The sequence below is a fragment of the Tursiops truncatus genome, chromosome 1 (assembly GCF_011762595.2).
Source record: "Tursiops truncatus isolate mTurTru1 chromosome 1, mTurTru1.mat.Y, whole genome shotgun sequence".
In the NCBI taxonomy this organism is placed as follows: domain Eukaryota; kingdom Metazoa; phylum Chordata; class Mammalia; order Artiodactyla; family Delphinidae; genus Tursiops; species Tursiops truncatus.
Window position 1 is genome coordinate 8,031,134 of NC_047034.1, and position 15,239 is coordinate 8,046,372.

The window sequence follows — 15,239 nt, forward strand, 5'->3', positions numbered from 1 at the left end:
ATCCAGTTCCAGCAGACCGCAATCACTCCCCCGGCTTCCAGTTCTACATTTTAACAATTTTTAAGCAGGAAATTACTTAATACAGGGTTTTACCTAAAACTGTAGGAAGAAGAGGGAAAACAGGCTCTAGGCAAATTTCTAGTTTCTTTTTCTGGTTTGAACTTATCTAAAAATAGGAATTGAGATCCCTTTCCCCCAGGGCCCCTTATCCTCAGCACACACATAGTATAACTGAAGATATATAAACCATGAACATTTGAGACTTACTGACATCAGTCAAGTCTCCAGGTAGAGGTCCAAGGAATTGGCCCTGAAGAGTCCAGAATAAAAGGATTCTTCCATCAGAGAATGCTATTTAAAGTAATAATTCCTCTGTAACCATTGAAAATGCATGTATTTACTTGACAATATTATGCAATAAGCAGTAGGAATACAAAGACCAAAGGCACAGTCCATGTACTCAAGAAATCCATTGCCTCTTGAAAGAGACAAGTCATCCAGTAGTTATACTGAAGTGTAGTCAAGTGCTATAAAGAATGTAATCATAGGATATTAAAATGGTACAGAAAATACTTTTTTATTCCTATGAAGGTCCCTGCTTATGTACCTCTTGCCTTTCAACAAGCTGATACTGAATTATCTGAACTTCACTATCATTCTCACAGGCATAATTGTCATTTCCACGATAACTATTTCTTACCAGTCACTAAATCTCACCCAGCCCTGCTCTCCTGCCTTGATCTGCATGGATTTGATTGCATGACCTCATGACAGGCTCTGTCTGCTGGACAGCAACCAGACCATGAACTTGAGGGAAGCAGGGTGGCCAAGGACAAAAGAAAGTCTACATGGGGCAGCCCGGAATAACCGGGTTTGATCAGGGAACAGTACTGAGTGTGTTGACTATGAAAGAGGATTGAGTATGTAAATAGAGTGTGGTCAGGAGCAGTTACCTAAAAGGAGGGGAAAGTTTGTCAAAGTATGACTTTGAAATCTGTCCCCATAATATGCTATTATTTATATGTTTATTAATATGTTAAAATTTTAATATGCAAGTCCGCCTATATGAAATCCTTATTTTCCTGCAGCATGTTTGAAAAGACAAGGAGAAAATCTACAGCCTGAATTTGTTACTAACAGCTTATTGTTGCAAGAACTTCATACTAAAAATTACTATTAAATTGGAAATATGTTATCTGATATAACAATACCTTAACATGTAATTATCTTTATTAGACTAGTCACCTCCAATGATCATAAGGGAATGGGAAAAAGAGCCAACACATGGAGATGGTCCTTAACAGAGATTAGAGATTGAGAGGGGGAAGAGGGGTCATTGGAGGGTGGGGCTCAAGCATTTGAAGTTTAAAAGCTTTGGAAGGATAAGAAAAATAGTGAGAGGGAGGGTATTTTGGGCCACAAAATAGTCTGATATTCAGTTTCCACATGCCACAGTACTATCACTGCATAAAGAGATTTGGGATGAAAGCCAGATCAAGAAGTGCTTAGCGCTATGATTTTGCCTAGTGAGCACTTCTCTAAAAAGTCTCACTAATTAATTAACACGTAGGTTTTTCTCCCATTGTTTCTTTCTTCCCTTGCCCCTTCCACTGCTAGAAAGAAATCCCAAGAAAATGGCCTTCTGGCCACCAATATAATTTTGAAGATGAAGGTCAGAGCCCAAAATTCTTTCTAATTTTTATTTAAACTAGATTTCAGGCCTTAACTAGAAACTCTTATCGTTCTCCTATCATTCTTTCAGTGAAAACACAGCTTAGATTTCAAGTTCCGAATACTTACAAGATACTTTTAACATATGAAAAATACTTGTGTAAGAATGATCAATTTGTTTATTGCTTCAAATTTAATTTTAGCTTCTATGGTAATGTTAGCGATTAGCTATGTGAAATGCTATTAAGTACAACGAGCTTGTTACAAATATTTCCTAAAGAATAGAAGCAGAAATACCAAAATAAATGCTTCAAGTTAAGAATTACAAGAATAGGGACGTCCCTGGTGGTCCAGCGGTTAAGACTCCGTGCTTCCAATGCAGGGGACCCAGGTTTGATCCCTGGTCAGGGAACTAGATCCCGCATGCTGCAACTAAAGATCCCACATGCCACAACTAGAACGCGGCGCAGCTAAATAAATAAGTAAATAAATGTTTTCTTTAAAAAAAGGAGCTATTAAAAAAAAAAGAATTACAAGAATAGGGCCTCCTCTTACTGATTACCAGTGTGTATGTATGTGAATGTATGTATATGTATGACCAGTATGTATGTATGTATGTATGTGTGTGTGTATATATATATATATACATATATAAAATATACACACACACACATATGTATCACCCGTAATATTGGCTTCAGAACTGTTCTAAATGTTAAAAGAATAAAATTAAGAAAATAACTTGATGCAAATGCAGCCTTAAATCTCTGTAGGAAATTGAACTCAAAATCAAGATATAAAATCATTTAGGGGATATTTTTGGCAAAGATAATCTTTCAGGACCAGAATTCTTTGACAGAAAGAAGCACCAATTTCAATTTGCAAAAAGCCACTCAGGTGTGAAATGTGCCTTTCTCCCCAAAGCCTCCGTTCCATTGGTGCAGAGTTCAGTCAGTACCATGTATCCTGCATCACCTCAGCTACAACAATAAAATGTGGGCATATTCTCAACTTTAAGTATATCCAGCCATGACTACAGTAATTGCGAAGCTTCAGTGACTTTATTTTCACTTTGAATATTTCCTTTAATTGTCAACTCAGGTGTTTTTATTTGCCAATTTCTTATCAGTGATACACTTAACCATAAATCAACCAGAAATGCTACTTTCAGAGAGAAAATGGCACAAATATCTCGCACATTTACTCAGCATGCAGTTGACAGGTTTATTAATTCCATCAGTATTTACTGTATATTCTTCTGCAAGAGACAAAATAAATTTGTTTGCCTCAGTATAACTTAGTTTTGTAAGAATGCAGTCTTATGAAATGTCACAGAAAGGTTCACGGCAAAAAGTACAGAGGAAAGTAAACCCTTCCTTTCTTGGCATATTCACTCTCACACAAGAGGTAAAGAATAGATAAGAGCTTATATTCCAGAAGAGGGTGAAAGAGGAAAATATACAGATTCACAAATAGTCCCAACTTACTGGGTGAATAACAGAAAAAAAACAATCAACCTATTAGGTCTCCCCATCATATAATAAAATATCATGCAACAAAATGAAAGTAGTCTTGCAAATCAGAAACCCTAGGTTTGGATAACAGTCCCGACACCAGCTAGGGGGCCTTGGGAAAGTCATATAATGTCAATGGGATTTAGTTTCATTATTTGCAAAATATTAAAGTATCTGTATTTTAAAGACAGCATAAAGCTTAAATAATTATCTAGCACCACAGCCTGGAACACAGTAGTCTCTCAATTAAATATACATAAATGAATAGTTTTCCTCTAACCTTTTCTGATTTCTTTTCACTTTTTTTCCTTTCTATTTAAGTAATATATTTCTGTACCCATACATTTAATGTTAACAGCTCTGTGTATGGGAAGCAACTACAAACAAATGGAATCTTACTTATGTTTTTGTGTCATCTCTAATTATTTTTTCTTAAGTGCATTACAGTCACTCATTTCTGTCAGTTAGCTTAGGTCTGAAAAGTCCTGTGGAGCATTTACATTTCTGTAAACCGTGGCAATTGACTAGACTCACAGAATGACCTTTGACTGTAGAAAGTACAGATCTTCATTTAAGCAAAAAAGTAGTAATTCAATAAGTATTCTAATAGTTGCCTCCTGTAAATGGATATTTGCCAAGCTTTTAAGTCACATTAGTTAATATATCTAAGGAAGGAGAAGGAAACACAGGGAAGGAGATCAAAGAAGGAGTGAGGAATCATGCATACGATTGTCCTAGGAGACTATTTTCAGGATAAGAACACTTCATTAATAGATAACCTACAATTAACAGTTACTTTTTAATGACTATAATTACCTTATCATGGAAAGAACACTGGATTTAGAGCTAGATGATTAGTTTGAGTCTAGTAACTACTCTCAACATATAAACTTGGTCAACTCTCTTAATATTCTGCAATCTAATTTACTGCACATATCAAATGGTAATAATCACCTCTCGTGAACCTCACTGAGTTGTTATATAATTTAAGGTATATTAAATATATATGAAAATGATTTCTAAGTAGTAAGCAGCATTATAACTATATTATCGGTATCAGTGACGTTGAAGATCTTTCCCAAGGGAAAGATAGAGAGGTATCTTGTCACTTAGTGAGTTAACTGCCACAAATGGAAATACTCCATAATGAAAAAAGAATGAACACAGTCTGAAAGACCCTTCCACCACCTCTACTATGTGCAAGTCTCATAATTTCATTTTCTTATTTGTAAATTAGGGATTGTCATGATTACTTAATAAGGTCATAGGTTGTAAATGAAATACCGCACATAAATAGTCTAGCCGAGTACACACTTTCATTCAATGCTCCAATTTTACTGTCCATTTCTAAAAACCAGGGCTGACCTCAAACAAAATAGTGAAGTACTTTGCCTTCAGGGACCCAAATCTCTCTCCACTCTGGGTAAACAAGCTATCACAGCACTCCTAGATCCTGACCCTACGGTACTCACTCTGCTTCCCTGTATTCAAGAGTCTGTTGAGTCATCGCTCAACGTTTATGGCACACCTCTGATGAGCCAAGCACAAAAATTAACAAAATACCCCTACCCTTGATGTGTTCCCACTGACAGCAGAGAGGTACCTAAATGTTCTACGCAGGGAGAGTGAAGTCAGAAGTGGAAGATTTCTCCAGCAGAACATTAGAGAATGACAGCACTCATGCAGAATCAAGCCTTTTCTGATCCGCTTTAGAATCCCTTCACAGCAAACAGCTCTCCAGCCTGTATGTCTTAACACTTCTGATGAATGTTCGTATGTATTCGGTCATATTTTTAACTACAGGAACATACATTTCTGCTATGAGAAAAATCTATTTGGATACCACTGAGTAAAAGATTAACACAGGGAGAGAAATTTAAACGTTAATAAAATGTTAATAAAATGAGGATGACAATCAATATAGATTCTCTTCTCAGTCATCAGAAAGAAGGAAAAATACGTTATGGGTGGGAAAAAACCATTAACATTGATCATGTGCTTTAGGGACAGATTTTGATTATTTAGATTTTGTAAATTTAAATTTTGCAAATTTAAATTTTGTAAATGAACTTGTTAAAGATAGAAAGATATACTGATTACAATAATTTTCTACACATAGGACTCAGGAAAGAAGAATTTTGGATATATGTATCTTTTTTTTAGTCATCATCAGCATGTCAACACAACTTGACTTTTATTTGCCTACCTATTTAAATGGTAAATTTCAGAAAACTTTTATATTAAGACAGAAAAGGAGATACTTGAGTGTGAATTTCCCAAGGACTTCTATTAGAAAGACTGCACATTAATGGATACATTTGAGAAATTACGTTTGGATCCCAGGTGACAATGATTTGAAAGAATACTAAGCTGTTTTCAAGCTTCAGGAACTGAATGATTGCAAAACATAGGAGCTGTGAATCTTAAGGGAACTAATCCAGAGTCATGTGAAGAAAATTTTAGCAGAAAAGGAAAAAAAATTAGCTAGTTTCTCAACATTATTTTTTTAACATCTTTATTGGAGTATAATTGCTTTACAATGGTGTGTTAGTTTCTGCTTTATAACAAAGTGAAATCAGCTATGTGTATACATATATCCCCATATCTCCTCCCTCTTGCGTCTCCCCCCCACCCTCCGTATCCCACTCCTCTAGGTGGTCACAAAGCACCGAGCTGATCTCCCTCTGCTACGCGGCTGCTTCCCACTAGCTATCTATTTTACATTTGGTAGTGTATATATGTCCATGCCACTCTCTCACTTCATCCCAGCTTACACTTCCTATTTGCCATGTCCTCAAGTCCATTATCTACATCTGCATCTTTATTTCTGTCCTGCCCCTACGTTCTTCAGAACCTTTTTTTTTTAGATTCCATATATATGTGTAAGCTTACAGTATTTGTTTTTCTCTTTCTGACTTACTTCACTCACTATGACAGACTCTAGGTCCATCCACCTCACTACAAATAACTAAATTTCATTTCTTTTTACGGCTAAGTAATATTCCATTGTATATATGTGCCACATTTTCTTTATCCATTCATCTGTAGATGGACACTTAGGTAGCTTCCGCTTCCTGGCTATTTTAAATAATGCTGCAATGAACATTATGGTACATGACTCTTTTGAATTATGGTTTTCCCAGGGTATATACTCAGTAGTGGGATCGCTGGGTCGTATGGTAGTTCTATCTTTAGTTTTTTAAGGAACCTCCATATTGTTCTCCATAGTGGCTACATCAATTTACATTCCCACCAACATTAGCATTCTCAACTTTCAACTGCGTGCATCTTACCCTTTGGGCAAATAATCCTCAATTAAAACATTATCTAAAATAAATTGGACAACTGAATTCGTGTATTCTCAGTGTAATCACAGCACGTCTATGTGTTATCTCCTATAAAAAATTTGTTTAAAGGAGAAAATCTACTCAATACTTTTATGATCAAAAGATAATGATAGCCAATTGATTCAACATGTTTCTTCTGTATAGAATTATTTCACAACTAATTCCAATAAGGTCAAGTACAAGTTCTTCAAGTCTATGATTGAGATCATTCATGTTTGCCTTTGTTCCCTTTCTGGATCCATTATGATCAAGTTCTCAGAAAATTAATCCAGTCTTATAAACAAGATAGATAAAGCTCAAATAGCTTAAGTATGTTGCTTGGTTTGCAAGTGGCTAGGCCAGAATTTAAACCCAGACCTACCAGGTAGTCATAGCCCTGTTACTGGTCATGCTCTGCGTCACCCTTCAGACCCTTTATTATCTACTTCATGGAAGAAAAAGTCAAAGTCCATTAACCTATTATGAATTTGAACACAAAAACAGAGAACTCTCCAAATCTGTGCTTTTACTTAAGAGATTATTTTCAGATGGCAAAGTATGAGGGTGATTCTCTCTAGTTTTCAGTGTTTACTTAAATGATATCTGTTGACTATTCTTTTCCTACCCTGCACACCATCTCATCTACCAAAATTCAGTTTAATTGCAACGCTGGTGGACATGCCTTAAAGCACAACACGCTTCACATTTGAAGCACACAGGCACCAGGTCTCACTGACAGAATGACCTTTTCCTCCTGTGAGCAGTGACATGAACGATGCAGACAGTGCTACTGGGAACACTCATGAAAGACAGTTAGCATATTTTACTCTTTGGAATTGAAGGTCTGTAACGTGAGGGATTATTGTGAAGGGAATCATAACATTCCTGGAGCATTTCATTTTTCAGATAAATTTAATAATGAAAACTTTCATACTGGAAAGCACTTCTATTGTCTTTCCTAATACACAAAGCATTAGTTCCTTCAAACGTATGCAAGAGAAATGAATTTTTCTTCTATTTACTTAATACTGCTAAGATCAAAAAAAGGAAACACCAGATAACAGAGACTTTGCAAAAGAGAGGATTGCCATAAGCCAGCTTCTCTCATAGCAGAGTAACAAAAAGGAAGGTCTTTACTCCTCCAGAATGTATAGGAGCAAAAAAAGGCATGTTTTTGTATAAGCCATGAGAAAGTGAGGGTCAAAAAGAGAGAGAGAGAAAGTGCTTATCTGGCCTTACCTTACATCATACTCAACAGGGCTGGCTTCTGGGGAAAACACACCTCAAAAGACCAAAGCTGGAGAAGTCCTACCAGATGTCCCAAGGCTGAGGGACATATCTTAAGAGAGCAGAAAAGGAACCTACCCCAAGTAAGGGGAGGAGGGAAAAGAAAAAGAATCAATATTTGGCAGAGCCAGGGAAAACCAACCAATGACAGATCGATTCAAGTTCAAGGAGCCCATTCCTTGCCTCTCCTCACTGGAGATCCTGGAGGAGACTTGGGCAGCCTAAGGCCCTGGGACAGAGCAGTAGAAATCGTTGATAGGAAAATGATAGGAAATGTATTGTGCTGCCTTTTCCCACTACAGTCTTCCAGCCTAAAGCAGCAGCGGACAGAGGGAGGAAGCTTTAACTTTAGTGAAGTAAGGTGTTTATCCTTACACTGGACTACATATGATAATTACTAAACTGGGAAATTTTTATAGAACTACAAGTAATCAGAGAATGGTTGATTACCTGTGACTGAACTCCTCCCCGACACCCCACATCCCCCACACACATACACAAGCACTGGGTTTGCCCAAGGGCAGAAAAAGTATTAGGCACAGAATGGGTTGAAATGGACCAAAACGAAGTGAATGCAAGTATTTTCCGTCTGTACACCACAGATCTTGCTTATTTATACTTGCAATTCTTGAAATCCCTTTAGGACACTTGTAAAGCACTTTACATTCTACCTTTTCATGAATCCTCTGTCATGTGCCAGTCATCTTTACATTTGAAGACATTTCTGCCTAGAGTGAGATGCTTATTTTTAACTGGGACAGTACCGGTTTTGTCCATAACTTTGCCATTTCCAATTTTATATGTCTCAGGTGCTCTATCTGCTGTATAGAAGAGTAGCTACAAAACAGGTAACACAAATTAACTTACTGATTGTGTTCTTCTAATTAGTGATCTGCTGAACTTCTACGTTACATTGAAGGAACTGGCAAAGAATGGAAGTAAACCTCTGCCCTGCAAGCAAACAAGAGATTAAAAAGAATCTGTGTTTTATGGGCTTCACTTTAATCTTGTCGTTTCATATGGAAATTAGCACCAAATCCTTGCCTGTGTACCATGAAGTCATGTTCTAAGGACACGGGAAACATACTAAGATATGGTTTGTCACTAAAAATTATGGTTCACATTAAGAAGAACTGACTCAGTTCCTTTACGTGAATACATTAACAACTTCAAGGAAAAATATGTTATAGGTAAGTTGGGAATATGATCTTGACTAATTTACAGCCAATCAGGAAAGTTTTATGGTTTTTTCCCCTTCACCTAAAAGACAATCATTAATACTAATTAAGGAGCTTTGGTACAAAAATATTTTTCAAGTACTTATTGGGATCAAAGAATGAAAATGAGAATTTTTGTCACAAATGTTTATCAAAATTCAATTACAGGGCTTCCCTGGTGGCACAGTGGTTGAGAGTCCGCCTGCCGATGCAGGGGTCACGGGTTCGTGCCCCAGTCCGGGAAGATCCCACATTCCGTGGAGTGGCTGGGCCCGTGAACCATGGCCGCTGAGCCTGCGCGTCCGGAGCCTGTGCTCCGCAACGGTAGAGGCCACAACAGTGAGAGGCTCGCGTACCGAAAAAAAAAAAAAAAAATTCAATTACAGTTATACAACTTTTCTTATGGTTTTAGCATAAACCCCAGTTACCTCCATTAAGATTCATCCATGGGGTGGAGTCAAAAGTTAGACTGAAACTCAAAGCACCTGAGGCCTTGCCTTAGGTTTCTCACTAATTCTGTAACCTTGAAAATCATGTAATGTTTCTATTAGTCTTGTTTTATTGAATTTATAAGATTACTCGTATCATCTAGAAATAAAGAAATCTAAATGTTCTTATACCATCAGATTAGGACAAGTATATTCAATCTTGTTCACTTCATAAAGCTACTAAGAAGATCAAAAATATATATGAACAAATTTATAAATGCATAAAGTGTAATACAAATGCTAGTAAGGGCCAAATTCTTGATAACGTACTGAATACATTTTGCAGATGCACTTTACATAAATTATTTTACTAATCCTCACAATAACCCAGGTCAAAGAAGTACTTTCACAATCCCAATTTCACAGAGGGATATTACAATTATACCTAGGCTACATGAACAGTAAATAGTGGTCAAGTAATCAACAGCAGAAAACCCCTTACCTAGTCTCAAAAAAAAATTTATGAAAAAAATAGTACAGTATATTTAAAATTTGAGATTAGATAACTGTGAATTTAAAATGCATCAAAAGTTACTATTCTTGAAATTTAGATTTGTACCCTTTTTATAGTCGGCTACATTTCCTTGGAAGTACCACTAAAATTATACAAATGAAAATAATTATTTGATTCATTAAGGGGACAAGCCAGTAAATACACTGTTTCCAAATCTGTAATTTAAAATATAAAATGCTGACGTATCTTCAAAAGGAGAACTAATGATTAATACTCAATAGATTTGATGTGGAGAAATGTAGAAGAAGGGTACATCTACCATTTTTATAATTTTGGATCTGACGTGAGTATAGATTGTGATTTGGAGGCTTCCAAAATAAACCACATGGAAATAGGAACTGAAAATAAATTCAGGAAGACACATTTTGCTGTTTTTGTCCATAAGTGTTACCTTGATATAAATAGATTTCCCTGAAGTTTTTTTTTCAAATGCCAAAATCAAAGTGATTTTCCATAATGGAAACAGGAATAGGGTAAAAAACGTTCTCTTGTTACACAGAAGTTCTTTTTAGAATTGTGTGATTTGCCCAATGGGTTACTGCTTACTTCCTCAAGCTAACTTTGTTCAGTTTTATCAAATCTTCTAATAGTTCTCCTAAAGTCCCATGAACTAGTAAATCAATCCTGCAGATAACTCTTTACATAATCTTTTGCAAACAGCTTGACTGAATTCCTTATTTCTCTTTCTTGCCATTTGCACTGACTACAAGAAAACAGCTTCAAAGGATTCTCACATTTTCAGAAAAAGCACAAAGACTGTACTTCCCATCATGATGAAGAGCTCACAGGCCTGTGAGAACTGAAGAGCTGAGAACAAATGCCAGCTGCTTTAAAAAACTGTTTAGGGACCCCGAACAAGGAGAGTCATCTGATCTTGTCTGCTGTACAGAGTGCTGTCTGCATAGCTCTGGTGCAATCCTGGAGTTCCTCTTGTAAACCTTTCTTTCACGTTACTCAACAGAACTAATTTTATTACCATGCATTCCTACCCAATCCATCTAGGCACCACTGGAGGAACTGAGTAAATACTTGTTGAGTTGAACACAGGCTATCACAAACTTTCAGTAGAAATCCCAAGGAGTCTTGGTACCAGGCCCATGAGGATAATGGAATTATCTATTTGCAGGTCAATATCTCTGAATAAGATCTGAATGAGATGAACATGGTGATCCTACTGATCTTAATTCACTTGTAAGACAAAATGAACAGAGAGCACAGCAATTGGATTGACTTTTTCTAAGTCAACTTAGCATTTCCTAACTAAAATGTCAAATACACTGTCTGAAAGTTCTAAGAATCCTGTTATTTTTTGTAGATTTCATGTCAACAATTTTACTAGTCTTAGGCTCAGAATAATACTGTAACAGTGGGAGATGGGATATTATCACCCAATACACATTTCAAAAAAACCCTCTACAAAATAGCATTAATTGCTGGAGGCTCATTACCTGGTTCTTACTGATTTTATGTCACTCTGAAAAGTAATATGTTTTATAAGTATATCAAACTTTCAATTTCAAAAGAGAGTTTTCAGAATATACAGACCTAAATTAACAAACCTGTTCAAATTAGCACTTAAGAAAAGTTTTTGGCTGTCTCTGCTCCGATATTGAATATACGTGTATAGCAAGTAATGTGGACCCAGAATACTAGGAAAGCCCCAGAGCAACTCTGCTATTAATCTAAAGTGCTGAGCCACAGAATCACAGTAAATATTATGAAAGTTATTACAAGACTATTTGGATGAGTAAATTAGCACAATCTCTCTTTGCATCTGTGCATCCACTAGGAAGGGGGATAGCAGGACGTAGGTACACGCACATACGGCACACTTATTCAGAAGACACGAGCTTCTCCTTCACTTCCTCGTGTAGAGAGTGGACACCGTTCTCTGAAATCTCTGAGTGGACCCGAGGAGGTGAATTTACTCCACTGGCTGGATAATACCTATTCTGATCCCAGCCCCTTATCCTGATTTCTGGTCCTCACACAACGGACAGCAAGGTGTTAAAGTCAGCATGAAATTGGTGAAAAATGTGGGAAAGCATACCAAAAAGATTCTTACCCCCTCCCCTTCAGTGACAACTTCCCTGAGAGAAATAAAGACATCCCAGTTGGAGCTACAGGAAACTGCTTTTGCAAAATCACTTATGAACAGTGCGTTGTACTAAGCTAAGGTATATTGAATTTTTTTTAAGGCAGGATTATTATGGAATGGAGGTGGAGTGTGAGGGAAATAAAATGGAGGTGAGAAAGGAAACAAAGGAGTCAAGGGTAACTGCTGGGTTTGGGGAAGCTAAATAGGCCCAATCTCTGGAGATTATTCATGTTTTTGTTTTTGTTTTTACCATGATGAAGTAATGAAATCTCTTCTTCCTTCCTTTCTTCCCTTTTTTATTTACATCATCCATTTTTGTTATGAAAAATAAAGATATATTATTACTTCTGGAAACTGTGCAGAATCATTGATCACCTAAACAGGATCAATGTATATATATGATCTGACATGTAACAGACACAGAACTACAACAAGCCCATCTCCTAGGCACTTGTCATACTGTTGCATTAGGAGCATTTAGTATACCTAGAAATACTGAGAAATATTTTCTTCTAAAGCTTGGCGATAATAGTACTTTTTATGAGCACTTTCAGATATATCATATGAAATCATATCACATATGTCATATATACAGTATCGTACTTATTCTTCACAATAACCTTGTAAAAACTGCTATTATTTAGAGTTTTTATTAGTAAACAAATTGAAACTACAGATTGTATATTCATTCCATAAAACAGTTGATGGTTTGCTGAAATGAAATTCCCTCAAGTGAGAAAAAAGAATTTTCTATTTTTTAAATAAATAACATAGTCAGACACACTCATCCCTTTCATCTCTCCTACATCTATTGCTATTCGAACTGTTCCTTTCATCTTTGACTCATCTCTCTACCTCGACAAATAATATTTAACTCCCATTAGTTAGGCATAAGTCCCTCTGTTCAGAACATTCACATTCCCTGTTATGTTAGTTCAGTTATGAAGGAGGTAAATTAGTCATTTTTATTGTAGTTGTTATGTTTGTTTGCAGAGATATTTTGCCACTTCATATATAAAATAATCTCAGCGTACATATAAAACCAAATGAAAACATTTCCGTGTGTCTGTGTGTGTAAGAATGTATATGCATTTGTTACAATAAAAATTTGGACATGTTCCAATTTTTGGCACAGCTTAGCAGAAATAGCAACATTTCTCTGCAAGAACCTCTCTCCTCTCAACACTATCTCCCAACAACCATATCAAACTTCCTCTTAAGCATCTTTTTGTTGTTATTGTGCTATTTTTCCTTGTAAAAGCAATCTTTGTGTCAAGACTTACGGCTCCTATATTAAAGATTATCCCACATCCATAATTCTATTACAAAAATACACTCGTGTTTCTAATGCCATGTTTCTAACACAGACTTATCAGCATAGCAACCCATTCCACAAAATAGAAAAGAGGCAGTATTTACATCAATGGTGCTTTGAAACTAACATTTTCCTTCAGGGATACATTGTCACAACCTCTCCAGTCCTTTCTCTTGACAGGTTATAAATATGCTCAGAAGTAACTGTTTTGATGTTGCCTTAAAAGCCAGGGGGAAAAGAAATAGAGAATACTGGGGCTACAAGCATTTTCACATAAATTTCTCTATCACATTTGACAGTTTAATTACATTGTTGTTATTTGTATTTCTCATGTTACTTCATACTTTAGAGTCCTAGCTAATGGCTTTCCAGAAAGTGATCCTTCATAGCGTTCTTTGCTGAATCAAATCTTATCTTAGTTTCTTGTTCTGCAAGATAAATTCAGTCAACAACAACCATATGTTAAGAACTTTGAAGTTAGTTTGTGAGAATCAACAATTTCTGAAAGCCTCTATTCTTGGCTTTACATAATACATGCCTGAAAATCAAAGAGCATTCCGTGACAGAAAGGGAATTTAGAGAAATGACTATGGAAACTTACTGAGGAAAAAAAGAAATTGTGTTCATATTTCAACACAATTTGGAAATGTTTGTATACACTTTCCCCTCTAGCATCATTTACCTAAGGATTAGAAAAATTTCCGCCATATCTAACCCCTTCTCAAACTTTGCCACACTAAAATCCAAAGATAACTTTACAGAAGCATAAATTATTTTATTGTTTTGTGCTCTTTAATAAATGTTGACTGCCGTCAGACTCTAATTAGTATGAAAACATCTTATTTTTAGTCTTAAGGGAGGAGTAGAATCACCCTTAAGTGTCTGTGAGACAAAATAGAAGAATCTAATCTGAATCGCGGAAATCGCAGTTAGGTTTCCCCTCTGTGATTAGCCATGCTTATTGCCTTTTACCTTACTTGGCAATTTTTTTTTTTTTGAGGTTGAGAAAAATACTACAAATCTTAGAATATGCCCTTCCAGTTTCTTTATTCTGCCAAAAAACAATTACTAGGTTCAAAAACTTGAGCATGCATTTAGCCCCACGTGGAAGACTTGTGAAAACACAGACTCCTGGGTTCCTTTCACTGAGTTTCTGAATCCGCAGCTCTGGGTTGGGGCCCCCAAAATTTGTATTTCTAGCAATTTCCCAGGTGCTGCTGCTGCTGGTTTGGGGACCCCACTTTGAGATGACTGAATGAGAGGAATCCTGCAAGAATTGGACTCTTCCCAAAAGCATTCTGGCTAATTCTGTGATTCCAGACGGCTAAGTAGATAATTGTGAGCGACACCTGTATTCTCCCTTCCCTTAAAATGTCTTCAAAGAAAACTGAAAAATAACACATTTGGTCCTACTAATATAAGAGCTGAGGATGAGTAAAGAAATAGTTCTCTACTCCTGGATAGAGGATCAGATTAATTTGAGGAAGGAAGGAAGAGGGGATGCAAAGAAGGAAGGGAGGGAGGGAGGGAGGAATAGATCAGGTAATTACCAATTAGCCCAGGGGAGCCACACCACTTTATCAACAACAGTTAGGACCATGCTTTGCTTTTCTCACTCTAGCACCTCACTGCGACGTGGAATATTATTCAGAACTTTAGATTGTTCAGGCTACAAGATGTAAAGGAAGGAAGGAAAGAAAGAAAGTAGGGAGGAAAGAAGGAAAGGAGGTAGGGATGGGAGAATGAAGTAAATTAAAAAATTAGTTTCAAGGGTTTTAGAAAGAAAGGTGTCTTCAATAATAATGATAG

At 36.4% G+C, this 15,239-nt stretch overlaps 1 long non-coding RNA gene and 1 other non-coding gene across 3 annotated transcripts in view; one reads left to right on the forward strand and one right to left on the reverse strand.

Annotated features, from left to right (window-relative positions):
* LOC141278953 (uncharacterized) overlaps nucleotides 1-15,239 on the reverse strand; it is a 104,842-nt gene that overhangs the window by 77,345 nt on the left and 12,258 nt on the right. The window lies entirely within an intron of this gene.
* On the forward strand, nucleotides 2,011-2,083 carry TRNAW-CCA (transfer RNA tryptophan (anticodon CCA)). The gene has a single exon. It is a non-coding gene; the product is annotated as a tRNA-Trp (tRNA).